The sequence below is a fragment of the Humulus lupulus genome, chromosome 9, assembly GCF_963169125.1.
Source record: "Humulus lupulus chromosome 9, drHumLupu1.1, whole genome shotgun sequence".
Classification (NCBI taxonomy): Eukaryota; Viridiplantae; Streptophyta; class Magnoliopsida; order Rosales; family Cannabaceae; genus Humulus; species Humulus lupulus.
This window is the reverse complement of record NC_084801.1, coordinates 17,342,848-17,362,078: the sequence shown is the minus strand read 5'-3', so window position 1 is coordinate 17,362,078 and position 19,231 is coordinate 17,342,848. Positions and strand designations below refer to the sequence as shown.

Here is a 19,231-nt window from a genome sequence, read left to right as displayed (position 1 = left end):
ATTCTTTTGTTTCTCTTCATCATTCATTCGCTTCATTATTTAATTGTTTAATTGCTCTACAATTTAAGTTGACGAAAAATGTCATCAACAATTTGGTGCTTTCATTGAGAGCATTAAGCAGTACGTGTGTGAGTCTAGTAAAAAAGCCTCCCTGAATCAACAATGACCGCGAATGATCCCAATGTTCCTGAGGAGGAAATTTTAGATGAAGCTGACTACCGTTGACGCCCTGGAAAGCAGCCTATGGTGAATTCAAACCCTGATGAGAGGAGTGGTTCATCCGACTCTCAGGGACCACCGACTCCCAGGGATGACGAGGACATGTATTATAATCCTGAACGATATGTCCCGATAGTGGAGCTCAAAAATCGTCAACTGCGAAAGCAGTTGGCAGAGGCCAAGAAACGTAACGAGGAGTTGGCCAGATTGGCTGCTGAGGCGCAGGCGGCTGAGGCCCCACCTCCGCCAGAGGCCCAAGCCCCGCCTCCGCGGGACATTCATGTTCCACCACGCAGGCCTTGTGGGCGACCGTGCAAAAACACTGCCACTCGGAGAATGGAGCAACCTCCACCGCCAGAAGAACAGCCTGCTCCGTCAAGGCCCCAGAGGAGTAACCGGGCCGGAGCTCCTGCCAACTCAACTGCGGAGGTACTAGCCGAGGTAGAGAATAACCGAGCTCCCATGGAGGCTCGGACCCAAAATCCTGGTAACACGCAGAACGTTTCTGAACCAGTTCGAGCAAACTCGGGGCCTTCTAGGCCCCGTAATGGATGGCAGCCACCATCACCCATATGGCACCCACCATCGCCAATAAGGTATCCCTCACCAACTCGGAGAAACACACAACCGACTCAGGGTGATAGGGAAAGGCGAGCTGGGCAAAGATGTGGAAATGGGGAAACTGCTAAGGAGCATAGAGGTGCCCAACCCACAAGAAGCCAAATGTCTCGGTCTCACACTATTGAGACGAGGCAACCAGCAAGGAACCCATCTTGAAACAACCGCACAATGAGCCATGTCAGTGAAGGCTCGGGAGACACTAGGTCGGTCAATATGTATGACCAGGGACGCATAAATACTGGGAATCGAAGGGATCACCCAAATTTACGAGAACACCTGAACCATAATCAGGGGAATGATAATCCCCAAATCCAAATCAAAGGGATCATCTCAATGGACGCAAGAACCCTGTGCCAAGGAGAAAACTGGGGTTGTGATCAATGATAACCAGTTCCCAATGTTTCAAGTCAGACCCCCCGTATATCTAGTCCAAGAAAGGATTGAACAACTGGAAAGAGCATTCAGGCTCTTACAAAATGAACGAGGTCAAGATCGGGGCGAAGAGTTCGACGAAGAACTCGAACCCTTTGCCCCTCATATTTCCAGCACCCCGTTTCCTCAGGGATTCTGAATTCCTCATGTCCCATCATTTGATGGGAATTCCGATCCATACAGTCATTTGAGTACATTCAACATAATCACGCGAGCAAGTAATGTGGGCTACGAGCTCAGATGCATGCTGTTTCCAGCCTCGCTCATAGGGCCAGCAAAAAACTGGTTTGAGAAGTATAAGAGACATTCAATCGCTTCTTGGGATCAATTTTCTAGAGATTTCAAGAAGCAATTCAAAGCCATGTTCGGAATTAGGCCCAAGGCATCTGCCTTGACCAATGTCCGACAACAACCAAATGAAACATTGAAAAGTTACCTCACAAGGTTTAATTTGGAAGTCGCCCGAGCTCGTGATGTGGACGACAGTGGCCATTTAATGCCTGTCTGAGCCGGGGTAATGCCTGGAAGTCCTCTCTGGGAAGACATGCAGAGGAAGCCCGTAAGGTCCTTAACCGAGTTCAATCGACAAGCTCAGAAGTTTGTTAATGTAGAAGAGGCGAGGTCAGCATTGAATATGAACTCTTAGCCCATAACTACAACAACAAATACAAACTCTGCCTCGACCTTGACGGATCCTACGACCTCAAAACCCCATGGGGACAACCCTTCTAAAAGGAAGAAGAAGAATGAAGGGAATAATCCCGAGGCAGAAGGGGGAAAGAAGAAGAAAGGGGAAAGATATTTCTCCGTATACAAGGTGTATACCGAGCTCAATGAGTCTTGGGAAAATATCTACCTGGCTAATGAAAACCAGGTCCCTTTCAGACGTTCGGACCCCATGAGAAACCAAAAAGCGAAAAGAGACTCCAACAAGTACTGCAGATTCCATAGAGACATCAGACATACAACTGATGAATGCAGGCAATTTCAGACAGTATGTTAGAAATCAAAACCCCAATCAGGCTTCTACCAGCCAGAGGGCAGCAGCACCACCACCTGCCCAGAACTGGAACTCTCGAGCAAGGGAGGACGAATAACCCCCTCCAATTGATGGAGAAGATGTCATAACCATCTTGGGGGACCACATATTGCAGGATTGGGTAGGAACGCCCAGAAACGATATGTGAATGAGCTGAAAACTGGTGACGGGACTCCTTATGAACCCGAACCTAGAGCTCCAAAACAGCAAAGAATTGAATCTCAACCCATAACTTTTACTGAGGATGATGCGTATCATGTACAATTCCCTCACAACGACCCGTTGGTCATCACCCTTCAGCTCGCAAATAAGAGGGTACACCGAGTCCTGGTTGATAACGGGAGCTTAGTGAATATCCTCTACAAGGCCACCTTAGAAAAGATGGGACTCACGCTTCATGACCTTAAGGTATGTGCAATGACGTTGTACGACTTTTCAAGAGAAGGAATTGCCTATATGGGATCCATCGAACTCCCTGTAACCTTGGGAGATTACCCGGTCTCGACAACCAAGATGATGGAATTCATAGTAGTGGATCTACCATCGGCCTACAACGTATTGCTCGGGAGACCCGCCCTAGTAGGGCTGGGGGTAGTTTCATCTGTAAGGCATTTGGCCATCAAGTTCCTAACTTCTAGTGGCGTCGGGACACTGAAAGGAGACCAGCTCGCCGGGAGGGAATGCTATAGCATTTCCGTTAGAGGAAAGAAACAGACAAGTGCACAAACACTTGTCATAATTCAGAATAAGGATGGGACAGTCTTCGAGATAGATGAAGAAATTGATCCAAGAATAGAGGAAAGAGCTGATCTCGAGTCGTCAGAAGAGCTCGAAGAAGTAGACCCCCCGAAAATAGTGAAGGTAGGGGAAAACCTTCCGGAAGAAACGAAATAGCAATTAATTTGTTTTTTGAAAAAGAACCAGGATGTTTTCGCGTGTTCACATTTGGACATGGTAGGGATAAGCCCAAATGTGATAAGCCATGCTCTTAACATTGACAAGAGCTTCCCCCTGAAGCAGCAAAAGCGAAGACTCCTGGACGACGACAGGAAGAAGGCCCTGAAGGAAGAGGTCGACAGGTTAAAGGCAAATCGATTCATATGAGATGCCTTTTACCCGGATTGGGTCACTAACATGGTGCTAGTTCCGAAACCTAACAGAACATGGCGAACCTCTATTGATTACTCAGACCTCAATAAAGCATGTCTTAAGGACTGCTTCCCCCTACCTCGGATCGACCAACTCGTAGATGCCACAACTGGGCATGGGCTTATGTCATTCATGGACACTTATTCTGGATATAACTAGATTGCCATGCATGCCCCAGACCAAGAGCATACAAGTTTTGTGACAGATAAAGGACTATATTGCTACAATGTTATGCCATTCGAGCTCAAGAATGCTGGGGCCACATACCAACGGCTCGTAAACATCATGTTCTCCAAACAGATAGGTAATAACATGGAAGTTTATGTTGATGATATGTTAGTTAAATTTAAACATAACAATAACCATGTGGACAACCTCGAAGAGTGCTTTGCCGTGTTACGGAAGTACAACATGAAGCTCAACCCCTAGAAATGTTCTTTTGGAGTATCATCGGGGAAGATCCTAGGTTTCATTGTGAATGCTCGGGGAATAGAGGCTAATCCTGACAAGATCCAAGCGTTAATTGACATGCCCTCACCTCGAAAGCATAAGGATGTCCAAATTTTGACTGGACGGATGGCGGCATTAAGTAAGTAGGTTTATCTCGAAATCTACAAACCATTGTCTTCCATTTTTCAACCTTTTGAGAGGGGGCAAAAAATTCGAATGGACAGAGGAATGCAAGCTAACATTTCAGGAGCTCAAAAAGCACCTCGCGGAACCTCCTATCTTGTCGAAACTTGTCACAAGAGAAATTTTGTACCTATATCTCGCTACAACCGAGCATGCCATTAGCGTCGTGCTCGTCCAAGAAGAGCAGAAGGTGAAAAAGCCAGTATACTATGTAAGCAAAAGGTTACTGAGGGCAGAATCGAGATACCCTTTAATGGAGAAGTTGGCTCTCAGCCTAATCCACTCATCTCAAAAGCTCCGACCTTACTTCCAAGCGCACCATATCCATGTGTTGACCGACCAACCACTACGACAAGTCCTATCCAAGCCAGAAGCCTTGGGCCGATTACTAAAATGGGTTGTTGAGCTCGAAAAATTCGAGATCACTTATCATTCGAGGACAACCATAAGAGGACAGGCCCTGGCAGACTTCATAGTGGAATGCACTGGAGTGACTGACAACAAAGTTATAACCCCAGCCCGCGAGCTGTGGAAACTTTATGTCGATGGGTCTTCCAACGAAAATGGATCGGGGGCGGGAATAATACTGATCACCCAACCGGGAGTCAATTTCACTATGCTTTGAGATTTGATTTCAAAGTGTCAGATAACGAGGCTGAATACGAAGTTCTATTGGCAGGACTTCAAATACTCAAGGAACTCAAGGCTAAGGCGATACATTGCTACAGTGACTCACAGTTGGTGGTCAACTAAATCTTAGGGGAATACTAGGCTCGTGGGACAAGAATGGATACATACCTAGAAAAAGCAAAAGCAGCACTCGAACATTTCGAATTTTACACGATAGAACAAGTTCCCCGAGAGCATAATTCGAATGCAGATGCCCTAGCTAGGCTCGCCACATCCACCGAGGTCGACGAGCTGAATGTTGTGCCAATCGAACATCTATTGACACCTAGTATAAGCAAGCCTAAACAAGAGGATGTCTGCATGATTAACTCCGAGCCAACCTGGATGACCCCGATAGTTGAGTACCTTGAAATTGGCATTCTCCCAGCAGAATGAACCAAGGCTCGGAAACTGATGTATCAGATTCCCAGGTACACTAGTGTGGAAGGAAGGCTATATCAAAGAGGATACTCTATGTCATTAATCTGGTGTGTGACTCCACCTGAGGCTAAGAAAATCATAGAAGAGATTCATGAAGGATTCTGTGGGGACCACACTGGGGGGCATAGCCGGTCTAAGAAAATTATACGCCAAGGGTACTTCTGGCCCACCATCAAAGTAGACTCATTTGATTACGTCAAGAGGTGCGATAAGTGTCAACGATTTGCCACAGTCCCTCGAGCTCCACCTTCCGAGCTAACTATGATGACCTCCCCATGGCGATTTGCGATATGGGGAATTGACCTCATAGGCTCGTTTCCAACTGGCAAAGGCGGAGTTAAGTACGCAGTAGTCGCGGTAGATTACTTTACGAAGTGGACCAAGGCCGAACCTCTAGCAACAATTACCTCAAAGAAATTCTTGGACTTCGTGGCAAAATACATCATCTGCTGATATGGGATGCCAAGGAATATAGTGTCCGATAACAGTACTCAATTCGATAGCGACTTGTTTACCAACTTCTGTGAGAAAAACGGGATAATAAAAAGCTTCTCCTCTGTGGCCTCTCCCCAAGTGAATGGCCAAGTCGAGAGTGTGAATAAAACCCTGAAGAGTTCTATGAAGAAAAAATTGGAAGAAGCTAAGGGGAAATGGCCCGAAGAATTGCCCCAACTCTTGTGGGCATATTGAACCACAACTCGTACTTCAACAGGACATACCCCTTTTTCTCTGGCATACGGATGCACGACTATGCTACCAATCGAGGTCGAAATACATGTTGCGATATTTTTGCTATGCAAGTGCACACAGTCGCAATTCGTAATAAAATGGTAGAACCAAGTATCGTCCTCAAGGACTGATTTTGTAATGACCCACTAATCTAAACTATTTGGACCATTAACGAATCTATACATAAAACTTACATTTTTGCGGAAATACCATAATTTATTGTAAACTTGTAGAAACAAAGGTTACTTTCATAAAATAAGTAGAATATGGGTACCCATTGTCTTTAAAACAAAAACTAACTTAAAGTAAAAAGGGTTACATAGAAAATGCGGGAAAATACATTTAAAAACCATAAAAACATAAACAAGACTACATCCTCGAATCGAATAACGCTCGGCCCCTTGACTCCATTCACTATCGATACACATCCTCTAAGCGTCACGAATCTTTCCGCCTCTAAAGCTTATTTCCTGCACATAAACAGAAAGGAATGAGCCTAATGCCCAGCAAGGAAAATCTAACACATAGTCATAAACATAAACATAATGTCATAATAACGTAAAGACATATCATAACACATAATACACTTATTATAATGGCCATTATTACTTGGGGTCCCATAGACTAAACAAGCTTATGCCCATGAGATTAGTGGGGTCCTACCAGCTAAATAGGCTTATGCCCACAATCTTTTTGGGGTCTTGTTAGTCAAATAGGGCATATGCCCAAGCCTACAACATACACATGCACAACATATTCATAACATACCCATATCATATCATAACACAAAAGATAACATAAACATGAACATATATATTCTAGCCTATTTTCCTTACCAAAGTTACCGGGATTATGGACTGAGTTGGGACTTTTGGAACACTCCTAAAACCATAAGAAAGAGTGAGTCTAAAGAAAGGAGATGAAATGAAAGAGATGGAAAGACTAAACCATAAAAACATACTTACCAACTTATATGCTTAAGAGCTTGGATTCCCTAACCAAAATAAGAATAAGGTTAGGGGACTGAGTAGAAGGTTTTGAAATAACATAAAATACAGAAAGGAACTAGAGTTTTGGGTTTACCTCAAAGATTGCAAGATCAATCTAACCTTCATCGAAATACTATAGAACTCACTTCCCAAAGTGTTTGATAAGCTTATGATGTTTAAGCTTATAGTTTTTCCCCAAACCAAGTGTTTACACTCTCACACTCACTTAACACTAGCAGCTTCTGAACTTAGAGCAAATGGTGAATAATGGCTGGGTACTAGGTCCTATTTATAGAGTTTGGGAATGAAAATATCTTGATTTTACTTGAATAAAAATAATGGCTTTTTAGGTGAAAATCATTTGAATAATCGTTCAGCAGAGGCTGAAGACTCGTTCACAAGATGTTGGACTGTTGAAGGAGTTTGAATGGCTGAAAGGAAATGAATTCAAAAGAGTTTGAATCCATGCTGAAGGAGGCGATATATCGCCCCCTGTAGGCGATATATCGCCTGGGCCAGTATGCCCGAGGCGACCGTGCATCGTTTCGTGTTTTCCGTATCTACGTGCTGCGACATATCGCCCCCTATAGCTGCGATATATCGGCATACGCTGAATATTTAAACACGAAATTACACATTTTTAGCTAGGTTTGAATGGAGTAAACAGCCTTGACTAAGCCCTCAATGTACTCAAAGCTGCTGACTGACCCTATAACATTCAAACTTTACTCCTTATTATATTTAATCCTCAAAAATCTTAATCCTTAATTACCATTCAAAACATGTGCTTAAAATCCTATTGGTTGATGTCTAAACCTTATAATATAATAATATAATCCTTAATATCAGTCACTTTAATCAAACCTTAGGTTATACTTAATATTCTTAAACTATAGGTTAAACTAAGAAAATCTATAAGTACTACTATGAGTGTCCAAATAATTCCCGGTCTGAACCAAAAATCCACAGTAACAAAGATAATGCTATAAATACTATCATACTATTATCTATCGATAGTGAATGGAGTCAAGGGGCCGAGCGTTATTCGATTCGAGGATGTAGTCTTGTTTATGTTTTTATGGTTTTTAAATGTATTTTCCCGCATTTTCTATGTAACCCTTTTTACTTTAAGTTAGTTTTTGTTTTAAAGACAATGGGTACCCATATTCTACTTATTTTATGAAAGTAACCTTTGTTTCTACAAGTTTACAATAAATTATGGTATTTCCGCAAAAATGTAAGTTTTATGTATAGATTCGTTAATGGTCCAAATAGTTTAGATTAGTGGGTCATTACAGTTGGTATCAGAGCCTTGACCCAGCCGGAAGTGTGGCCGACGGGGACGTCGGGCTCGTAAGGGGGGGTGATTGTGACAGTCAGAATCCCGTGATCCGTAAGGGGAAAGACCGGGTAAGATGTGCAATCCCACACCGCCTGGGGAAGGTCAAGTGTAATGATTCTAAGACTGTGTAGGTATGGGACTACACAGTTGAAGAGGGCTTAAATGGATTGATGGGTACTACCTATATCAGGAAGGTGCATCTTCTTTTCGGTAGCCCATCACTTGAGAACTCCATGGTTAAGCGTGCTTGACCTGGAGTAATCTAGGGATGGGTGACCTCCTGGGAAGTTTTCCCAGGAAGTGTGCGAGTGAGGACAAAGCACGCTGGAAAGGCTTGTCTTGGTTTGTAGGGCCAGTCGTCATTCCAGAAAGCAGCCATAGTGACGTGGGGCGTCACAGATTTATCAATTACCAATCACTTAATTTCTTGTTCTATTTGATAAATTAAAATTCTTGATTTTTATAAACGCAGCAAAAGAAACTATAAAGTGCAGAAACAACAATTGAAAATCAAAGGGAATAACAACTAATAGTAAAACTTTTAATTCAATCACTGAATAAACAAATAGGACATTTAATCTCATCAACAATCCTCCCTATTATTCCCTAATGCAAGGTATGAGTTCTTCTTCTTTTTACCTAATTCAATTAACAAGTTGATACAACAGCCTATAATCATACTATGAATTATAAACTCAACCTAAGTGACAATTTCCTATATTTCTATGGTAAATTGAACCACAAAGGTAGCATTAAACTCGACAACTTAATAAACAGTTACACAATTAATTCAAATACTTTTGTTCTAAATTAGAATTATGTCCAATATAACCACAGCAGATTTAAATCTCACTTCTCAGATTTTGATCTAAAAACATGTATGTCTGACTATAGATGGCCAATCAGTAATCAGTCTATAAGAACAGGTTACATGGAATTGAAATAGATTGAAGAAGAAGAGGATTGAAATTGCATTAGTTCATAATAGGGATTCAAGTGATTCAATTAAACATCCTAAACAGAAAATTAGTTCATAATCATAATGCTAATTACAACAGAAATTAAAGATAACATCAGGAAGAAGAAGAAAAACATGTAAAAATACTCTAAGCTTTAGCCTTCAAAACCAAGAATCTCTCCTCTGTCCGTACGTCCCCTTTCTCTTCTCCCTTTTTCGCCCTAATAAAACCTAGGCTTTCATTTTTAAAAGAGGCGGGCCGCGGCTCTATGTGCACCATGCCGCGGCCCGTGTTAAAATTTATGGGCAAAAAGCTCTTTCCATGCCGCGGCCCGCGTGAATAATTCTGGGCAAAATGCCCATCAATGCCGCGGCCCTCTCTAGCTATGCCGCGGCCCGAGGATCTCCTTCAAAACAATGGTTTTGTTTCACCACCTAGCCGCGGCTCTACTTTTCCCATGCCGTGGCTCTTAAGGGATTTCTCATTTTTTTAAGTTTTCATCCCAAAAATTCACCAACACTTCCAAATTATGTTGAGAACCATTCTTTCTCGAAATAAGTTGAAAAACTTGGTTATTTCTTCCCTTTCTTTGACATTTTCTTCCAAGTGCTCAATTCTTTCTGATATTCACAAAGACAGAAAAACAAAGCATAAACCCGCACTAAATGAAAGAAAAACGAAATAAAAGACTACTAAAAACATCACCTAAACATGACAAAAACTAGACTCAACAAACTCCCCCAAACTTAACCTTTACCCGCCCTCGAGTAAAGACCAAGTTAAACTAACAAAAAGAAACAAACACAAAACGAACAAGCTAAACCATCATTACCATCTATACTGCTTTGCCAAAACTCATGGAATCTCAATTGCAATATTAATAACCAGAATTTCAGTTCAATTGCCTTAAAGTCCAATTTGTAAAGTTCAATTAGGGAAATCAATAATATATCACAAAAATGACTACAACACTTGAACTCTATCATATATGCTCAACTCATTCCAGGCAATTCCACAAACCAAAATTTTCAATATGCTTGCACTACTTGACCTTCTCCACTAATGTCAATAACACGTGTTTTGAAATCAAAAGGGCTTTCACAGGTTATAGCGTTAGGCTTAAGCAGGGGTAGATGAAATTGTCATTTAGGCTCTACTTTACCATAAGCATATAAACTTTGCACCCAATCTTGATATTCGCAACACAATTTAACAACCCAAAGATCCTCTTTATTTCCAAAGATTGAGAAATTTAAACACTAGAGAGTTTTTTTTTTTTTTAACTATCTTTCCCGCAAACTTATGCATTTTAATGGGGACATCGAAAGAAAAGTAGTTTCTCTCAAGTCTCTTTTTTTATTTTTTTTTCTTTCTCAATCTTTTCTTGAATTTTTTTCTATTGCCAACACCAATACACAAGAGTAACACCCATTATAAATCAATCCCCTATAATATTTTATAAGCTCATGGTACAAATCTAGGAACTGAAAAATAATAAAGTATTCGGTTAAGCTCACAACAGGTGTTTAACAATAAAAGGTCGACTTTTAGGCTCAAAGAGGGTATCTAGGGAAAATTAAATCAAGGTTGGCTTGAAAGGCACAATCGATCCAATAAAATTGCCTAAATCATTTTTCTAAACACATGTCATCAAGGATTTCGCCTCAAGGCCAAATAATGCAAGTTCTGTCAAATTCAAATCGTCATACCACCAACCCTAGTCAAACACATATAATAAAATCCAAAATGTTGCATTTTCAAAACATATTAAAAATTTCCCACAAAACTTTTAAATTAAACTCTAAAACAATTGAACCAAGCACACAGTTGAATTCAATTTCCTTTTCACGAGCAAAGACAAAGCAACAACAGACAAGAATGATGGCTTTACAGTTATACTAAACAACGCCAGAAATTAACACAAGAGACTAAAAGCTAAACTGAACAACGCACAAAATAAAAATAAAGCAAAATAAGCTCCCCCCCAAACTTAAGATGCACATTGTCCCCAATGTGATAAAGAAAAGAACAAGGGAAGATAACTTACCTGACGCCACATCAGTATGGCGGAGGAGGTGGTGGAGGTGGCCACTGGTATGGAGAGTACTGTGGCGGAGGAGTGAAGTAATTCTCATCAGCAGAGCTCATAGTCCACCTCGTTACTAAGGCATTCAACTCCTCTATGTGAACCCGCCCATACTCATTTTATTGCACCATGAAGTCATTATAATGCTGATTTTGCGCATGATGCGATTGGATTAAGTATTGATTTTGCTGAATAAGGTAATCCAATCGATCATGCGTGCGCTGCGTGTGCTCATCAATAGGTCCACCAATTGCCAAATTCGAAGGTGGGTTACTGGGACCTGCTTCATCTGCTTCCTCCTCCTCAGTTGGATCAATGTCCACTGGTTCATCAGCCCGGCTCCGCTTATTATGCTGGCTAGAGGCAGGTGGCGTAAGAGAGGCCGAAGGGAACACCGTAAACATAGTCTGATTGATTGCCCCCATTGGCCTCTGGACTAGATCGCTTGGGTAGACTGGTACCTCATAAGTGTTGCATAGGGTCGAGAGGAAAGTACCATGGGCAACACCAGCTGTAGTATTGAATCTGCTAATGTTGCGAATGCTGTAGCGAATTATTCGGCCCACATCAACTTTCATGTTGGTCATGATAGCATAAACCAACAAGCAGCGCTCTCTATCAATAGTAGACAGATGAGAGGTCGGCAATAAACGTGAACTTACAAAATAAACCCATGCTTTCGCAATTGGATTGAGCTGCCACCTGTTCATGTCTTTGGGCTTTCCATTATAATAGTTGAACCGTGCACCTTCAACACTCAGAACTGCAGCCACAACATCATATTCTGGCTCATCAAAATGGGCCAACTACCAATGTTTGTCCTCTTGTGCAGACAATGAAGGGAGGTCCAGTAATTGGTTAAATGAATAAGAGGCCGTAGGCACCAATTTACCCCTGACAAAATTGTTCTGTTCTGCATCAAGATATGGGAAGTTGGCAAAGAATTCAAACATCTGAGAATAATTGGCCGGTCCCACATAGGTAGAGTCGCAGAAGAAACCCCAATTACGTCGCAATATTTCAGCTCTGATGATATCATAGGCAGGGCTTTGTACCAAGGGTGCCTCATGAAACTCAAATCCTCTTTCCCTCACCACAGATTTCTTATGAATCTTTTTAAACAAGTCAGCTGCTTCCTTATTGACAAATAATTGCGTGTCATAATCAGCCGGGGGAGGTGGTGGAGGTGGAGTGCGGGATGAGGAGGCTTTCTTTGAGGAGGTACCTCTCGGAGGATTTCTCTTAGGACCCATTGTGTTTTTCAAAACAAGAACAAACTAAACCTCCAAATTGGTTTTCAAGAACTTGAGTAAAACTTCCCTTTGGTTTCACTCCCCCAAAACTTTCTGAGTAACAAAATCAACAGCCCAACCACTAATCCCAGAAAAACAATTGACAAACCCCTTAAATGTCTCACAAGAAAAGCATAGCACAGTCCACAATACTACAATGTAATCTATTCTCCAATCAAAAGCACTAGAATAGATATGAGATACTTACTTGAATGGCACAAGAATGCTTCTTTTTGTCTCTTTGACTGATGAAAATCTCAAGAATTGAGAGAGAAAAGGAGGTTTGAGTATGATGGCAATTGGTGAAAGTGAAAGGGACTGAGAATGATGGCTAATTTAGGGCTTTTTACCCCAGATTTCGGACATGGGCCGCGACATTACTTTGACCATGCCGCGGCCCGCATCAAATTGCCAGCCTAGAATGACGCGACATCATGGTATCCATGTCGCGGCCTGCCTCTCATTGCTAGGAAAAACTGGATTTCTATGTCGTGGCCCTCCTCATCCATGCCGCGGCCCGCCCCTAGACTTCAGAATTCGTGGGCCTCTGGAACCCCCAATGCCACGACATTATATGGCTATGCCGCGGCCCTTAAGGATTCTCCATTCTTTTGGTTTTTTTTTTTTCACGTTTTTCACGATTCTAAAAGTCCAAAAATAAAACAAACATCCATTGTTTACAAATACAAAATTAAAATAAATAACAAGTAAAGCATAGGGTGCCTCCTACAAGCGCTGTCGTTAACGTCATTTAGCCGGACGCTGAACCCCTCTTCAGAGAGGCTTCAGAAGGAGGATAGATTTTGCTTGAACAAAACTACCACCCAAGTAGGGCTTCAATCTCTGACCATTGACTTTAAAGGAATCACCTGAGTTGCCCCGAACTTCTACAGAACCATATGGAAAAACCTGAACAACAGTGAATGGCCCTGACCATCTTGACTTCAATTTGCCAGGAAACAGTCGCAGTCTTGAATTAAAAAGAAGTACCTGCTGCCCTTGTTGGAACTCTTTCCTGATTAAGTTCTTGTCATGCCAAGCCTTTGTTCTTTCTTTATAAATCTTGGCGTTCTCATAAGCCTCATTTCTGAACTCGTCAAGTTCATTTAGTTGCAACAGCCTTCGTTCACTAGCGGCACTCCAATCAAAATTCAACTTTTTCATAGCCCAGAACGCCCTATGCTCCAATTCAACTGGTAGATGATACGCTTTACCAAACACCAACCTGTAAGGAGACATGCCTATTGGTGTTTTGAATGCAGTTCTGTAAGCCCAAATCGCATCATCTAACTTTTTCGACCAATTTTTCCTCGAACTGTCAACGGTCTTCTCAAGGATGCTTTTGATTTCTCTATTTGAAACTTCAGCTTGCCCATTTGATTGAGGATGGTAAGGCAAAGCTTTTCGATGATATACTCCATAACGAGCCAGCAATGCATCAAGTTGTTTATTCACATAGTGTTTCCCTTCATCACTAATCAGAGCTCGGGGAGTGCCAAATCTAGTAAAAATATGTTTATGCAAAAAATTAAGCACAGTTTTACCGTCATTGGCTCTAGTTGCTGCAGCCTCCACCCATTTGGATACATAATCCACTACCAATAGAATATATTCATTGTTGTGAGATGGTGGAAAAGGCCCCATGAAATCGATGCCCCATACATCAAACAGTTCCACTTCAAGAATCCCTTGTAAAGGCATTTCATTTCTCCTCAAGATATTTCCAGTTTGCTGACATCTATCACAAGCCTTGACAAAAACATTAGCATCCTTGAATAATGAAGGCCAATAGAAACCACTTTGTAATACCTTGGCCGCCATTCTTGATGCTCCAAAGTGCCCTCCGCATTGTTGAGTGTGACAGTGATTAAGAATGGACTGCATCTCTTCTTCAGGAACACACCTTCTGATAATCTGATCCACACAGTGCCTATAGAGAATAGGTTCCTCCCAATAGTAGTGTTTCACCTCAGAAAAGAATTTCTTTAATTGCTGCTTTGACATTTCAGGAGGCACAATCTTGGCAACCAAGAAGTTCACAATGTCAGCAAACCAAGGGACAGCTAAAGCCTCACTTACCCCAAATAACTGCTCATCAGGAAAGTGATCATTGATTTGCACTGCTTTCTTATTTCCAGTCTCCTCCACCTCGAGTCTAGAGAGATGATCAGCTACCACATTCTCGCTGCCCTTCTTGTCACGAATTTCCATGTCAAATTCTTGAAGCAAAAGAATCCATCTTATTAGGCGGGGCTTGGCATCTTTCTTTGACATCAAGTATTTAATGGCAGAGTGATATGTGTAGACAATCACTTTGTTACCAATCAGATACGGTCTAAATTTATCACAAGCAAACACAATAGCTAGCAACTCTTTTTCTGTAGTAGCATAATTCAGCTGAGCATCATTTAGAGTTCGACTAGCATAATAGATAGACCTGAATACCTTATCAATTCGCTGTCCCAAAATTGCCCCCACTGCATAGTCACTGGCATCACACATCAACTCAAAAGGCAATTCCTAATTCGGAGCTAGCACAATTGGAGCAGAAATAAGCTTTTCTTTCAAGAATTTGAAAGCCCTCAAACATTCATCATTAAAATCAAAGACAACTCCGTTCATAAGCAGATTTGAGAGAGGCACTTTAGAGAAATCTTTTATGAATCTTCGATAGAACCCAGCGTGACCAAGAAAACTTCTAACACCTTTGACTGAAACTGGTGGAGGCAACTTTTCAATGGTAGAAATTTTTGCTCTATCTACCTCAATTCCCTCACTTGAAATTTTATGACCAAGAACAATCCCCTATTTCACCATAAAATGGCATTTCTCCCAATTCAACACCAGATTATCCTTCTCACAACGGTTCAACACGTTCTCCAAGTTACCCAAACAGAGGTCAAATGATGAGCCAAAAACATAGAAATCATCCATGACTATCTCAATACACCAGTCTACCATATCTGAAAATATGGCCATCATGCATCGTTGAAATGTGGCAGGGGCATTACATAGTCCAAATGGCATTCTCGTGAAAGCAAATGTGCCATAAGGACATGTAAAGGTTGTTTTCTCTTGATCCTCTGGTGCGATAGCGATCTGATGATACCCAGAATACCCATCCAAGAAACAGTAGTAGCTATGTCCTGCCAATCTGTCAAGCATCTGATCAAGGAAAGGCAAAGGAAAATGATCCTTCCTTGTTGCCTTATTGAGCTTGCGGTAATCTATACAAATCCGCCACCCCGTTACAGTTCTTGTTGGGATGAGTTCATTGTTCTCATTTTTCACCACTGTCGTACCACCCTTTTTAGGTACCACTTGCACAGGGCTCACCCATGCGCTATCAGAAATTGGGTAGATCACCCCGACATCCAACCATTTAAGAATTTGCTCCAGTACTACTTCCTTCATGGCTGGATTAAGTCTTCGCTGGGCCTCTATGGATGGCTTGCTATTCTCCTCCAATAAGATTTTATGCATCACTGTCGATGGGCTTATTCCTCTAATATCTGCCAAGGTCCACCCAATGGCCAATTTATGCTCCCTTAAAACCCTCAACAGTTTCTCCAATTCTATCTTTGACAGGTCAGCTGACACAATGACAGATAAAGTTTCATTCTCTCCCAAATAAGCATATTGCAAGTGATCTGGGAGGACCTTTAATTCCAACTGCGGTGGCTGCTGAATGGAGGTTAGCGGTTTATCAATCACATCTGCTAATTCTTGAAACTTCTTCCAATATGGTAAGAAAGAGTTGATCCAGTTTACACATTCTCTGATCTCAGCATCATCATCATCATTGCCCTCATCACCTAATAATACTGCCTCTAAGGCATCACTGCTCATCCTTCTCTTGGAGACTGCCTTCTCTATCACATCCACATTAAAGCAACTGTCACTAGCCACCGGATACTTCATAGACTTAAAGACATTAAAGACCACCTCATCTCCTTGAACTCTAAGCTTAAGCTCTCCTTTGTGAACATCAATAAGAGCTTGGCCTGTGGCTAGAAATGGCCTACAGAGAATAATTGGTACATCTGTGTCCTCCTCCATGTCCAGAATGATAAAGTCAGCTGGAAATATGAACTTATCCACCTTCACAAGAACATCCTCAATAATACCTTGTGGATGTGTCAACGATCGGTCTGCGAGCTATAAAGTGACAGTTGTTGGTTTTGTCTCCCCCAAACCAAGTCTTTTAAACACAGATAAGGGCATCAAGTTGATACTTGCCCCCAGATCACATAAGGCGTGCTTACACTCAAATTTTCCAATGGTGCAAGGTATAGAGAAGCTCCCCGGATCTCTCAGCTTTTGGGTAGCTTTCTCTGTAATATCGCACTACACTCTTCAGTGAGTGCTATAGTCTCATAGTCCTCCATCCTCCTTTTCTTTGACAGAATCTCCTTCATGAATTTAACATAGCTGGGCATCTGCTCCAAGGCCTCAGCGAAAGGAATGTTTATGTGCAGCTTTTTAAACACCTCTAGAAACTTAGAAAACTGTTTATCAAGTGTAGTCTTTCTAAGCCTCTGAGGGTATGGAACTCGAACTGGCTGCTCAATAACAATTGGCGGACTCTTTTCTGACTGCTGGTGGTCTTCAGTAACCTTTTCTGAATCAGACTGTTCACCCGTCTCTTTATTCTGAACCACTGCCTGTGGAGGTCTAGGCTGCTCAGTTTGCCTCCCACTCCTCAGAGTAATTGCCTGAACTTGCTCCTTGGGGTTGACTTTAGTATTACTGGGCAAATTTTCCTGTGGTCTGTTATTGAGCATACTGGCCAACTGCCCAACTTGTGTTTCCAGGTTTCTGATAGAAGATCTAGTCTCTATCATAAACTGAGTTTGAGTAATAGTGAGAGTCAACAATGCAGCTTGCAGCTCATTATGCATCTCAGGTTGAGCTTGATTCATTGATTGTTGAGGCCTAGGCTGTTGTGATGAAGAAGATTAATGCATAGGTGGCTGAGACATGTTATTCTGAAATTGGCCCTGAAACTGAGGTTGTTGGCCTTGATTATTCTTCCAATAAAAATTGGGGTGATTTCGCCACCCAGGATTGTAGGTATTGGAGAATGGATTATTGAGTGGCCTTTGAAAGTTTCCCACCGCTTGAACCTGAGCGTGATCCATTGGGGTGTTATTATTCATACTGATAGGACACTGATCGAGAGAATGAGCACCACCACACATTTCACACCTCACTGCCATCTGAACCGCATTAGCAGATACACTGCTCTGTTGTAACTGCTTTGTCAGAGAGGCTACTTGTGCTGTTAGAGCAGTGATTGCATCCAGCTCATGCACCCCAGCTACCTTTCTGACTCCTGATGATCTTTCCTCTGACCACTGATGATTGTTTGTGGCCATGTCCTTGAGCAACTCATAAGCACCAGTTGCACTCTTGCTCATAAAAGTGCCACCCGCTGCAGCATCAATAATGGTTCTGGTTGTAGGACATAAACCATTGTAAAAATTCTGTACTAGCATCCACTGTTCAATGCCATGATGAGGACATCTTCTCAAGAGTTCCTTGAACCGTTCCCAAGCTTCATACAAAGACTCTCCATCATTCTGGCAAAAATTGTTGATCTCTCCCCTCAATTTAGCAGCTTTGGACAGGGGGAAGAATTTTGACAAAAATTTCTGAGCTAGATCTTGCCAGGTGACAATAGAGTTTGATTGCAACGAGTTCAGCCAACTCTTAGCTCTATCCCTCAGGGAAAATGGGAAGAGCCTAAGTTTAATTGCATCATCACTCACCCCATTATATCTTAAGGTTCCACACAACTCCAAAAAATTAGACAAATGGGTGTGAGGATCTTCAGAAGGCAACCCATTAAATTGCACCGAGGACTGCACCATTTGTAGAATAGCTGGCTTGATTTCAAAGTTGTTAGCCTGTACAGCTGGTGGGCGTATATTGTTTTGTACTCCCGTCAGAGTGGGCAGTACATAATCTCTTAGGCTCCTCGCAGCATTATTCTGAGCCTGACCCCCTTGTACAATTCTAGGAATTAGAACATTCCTGCCATCCCCATCATTCTGTGCCATCTTCACAGATTTCTGGGCCTCCCTCTTGTTCTTTCTGATTTGCTTGCAAGATTTTTCAATCTCAGGATTCAAAGGAACAAGACTGTCTGCTCCTCTTCTGCCACGCATATACCAAAATTCACCCGAGATAGACAAATTAAGCAACTAAACAGATTAGAAACAAGAGAAATTAAAATCAAATTAGAATAAAAATTAGTTAGACTGATATTGATAATTGTTTTCAGTCCCTGGCAACGGCGCCAAAAACTTGTTGCGATATTTTTGCTATGCAAGTGCACACAGTCGCAATTCGTAATAAAATGGTAGAACCAAGTATCGTCCTCAAGGACTGATTTATCAATTACCAATCACTTAATTTCTTGTTCTATTTGATAAATTAAAATTCTTGATTTTTATAAACGCAGCAAAAGAAACTATAAAGTGCAGAAACAACAATTGAAAATCAAAGGGAATAACAACTAATAGTAAAACTTTTAATTCAATCACTGAATAAACAAATAGGACATTTAATCTCATCAACAATCCTCCCTATTATTCCCTAATGCAAGGTATGAGTTCTTCTTCTTTTT

At 41.8% G+C, this 19,231-nt stretch overlaps 1 non-coding gene across 1 annotated transcript; it reads left to right on the top strand.

Annotated features, from left to right (window-relative positions):
- The first annotated feature begins 18,108 nt into the window (after positions 1-18,108).
- LOC133802697 (small nucleolar RNA R71) lies at positions 18,109-18,215 on the top strand. Its single transcript, XR_009877442.1, has one exon. It is a non-coding gene; the product is annotated as a small nucleolar RNA R71 (small nucleolar RNA).
- The last annotated feature ends 1,016 nt before the right edge of the window (positions 18,216-19,231 follow it).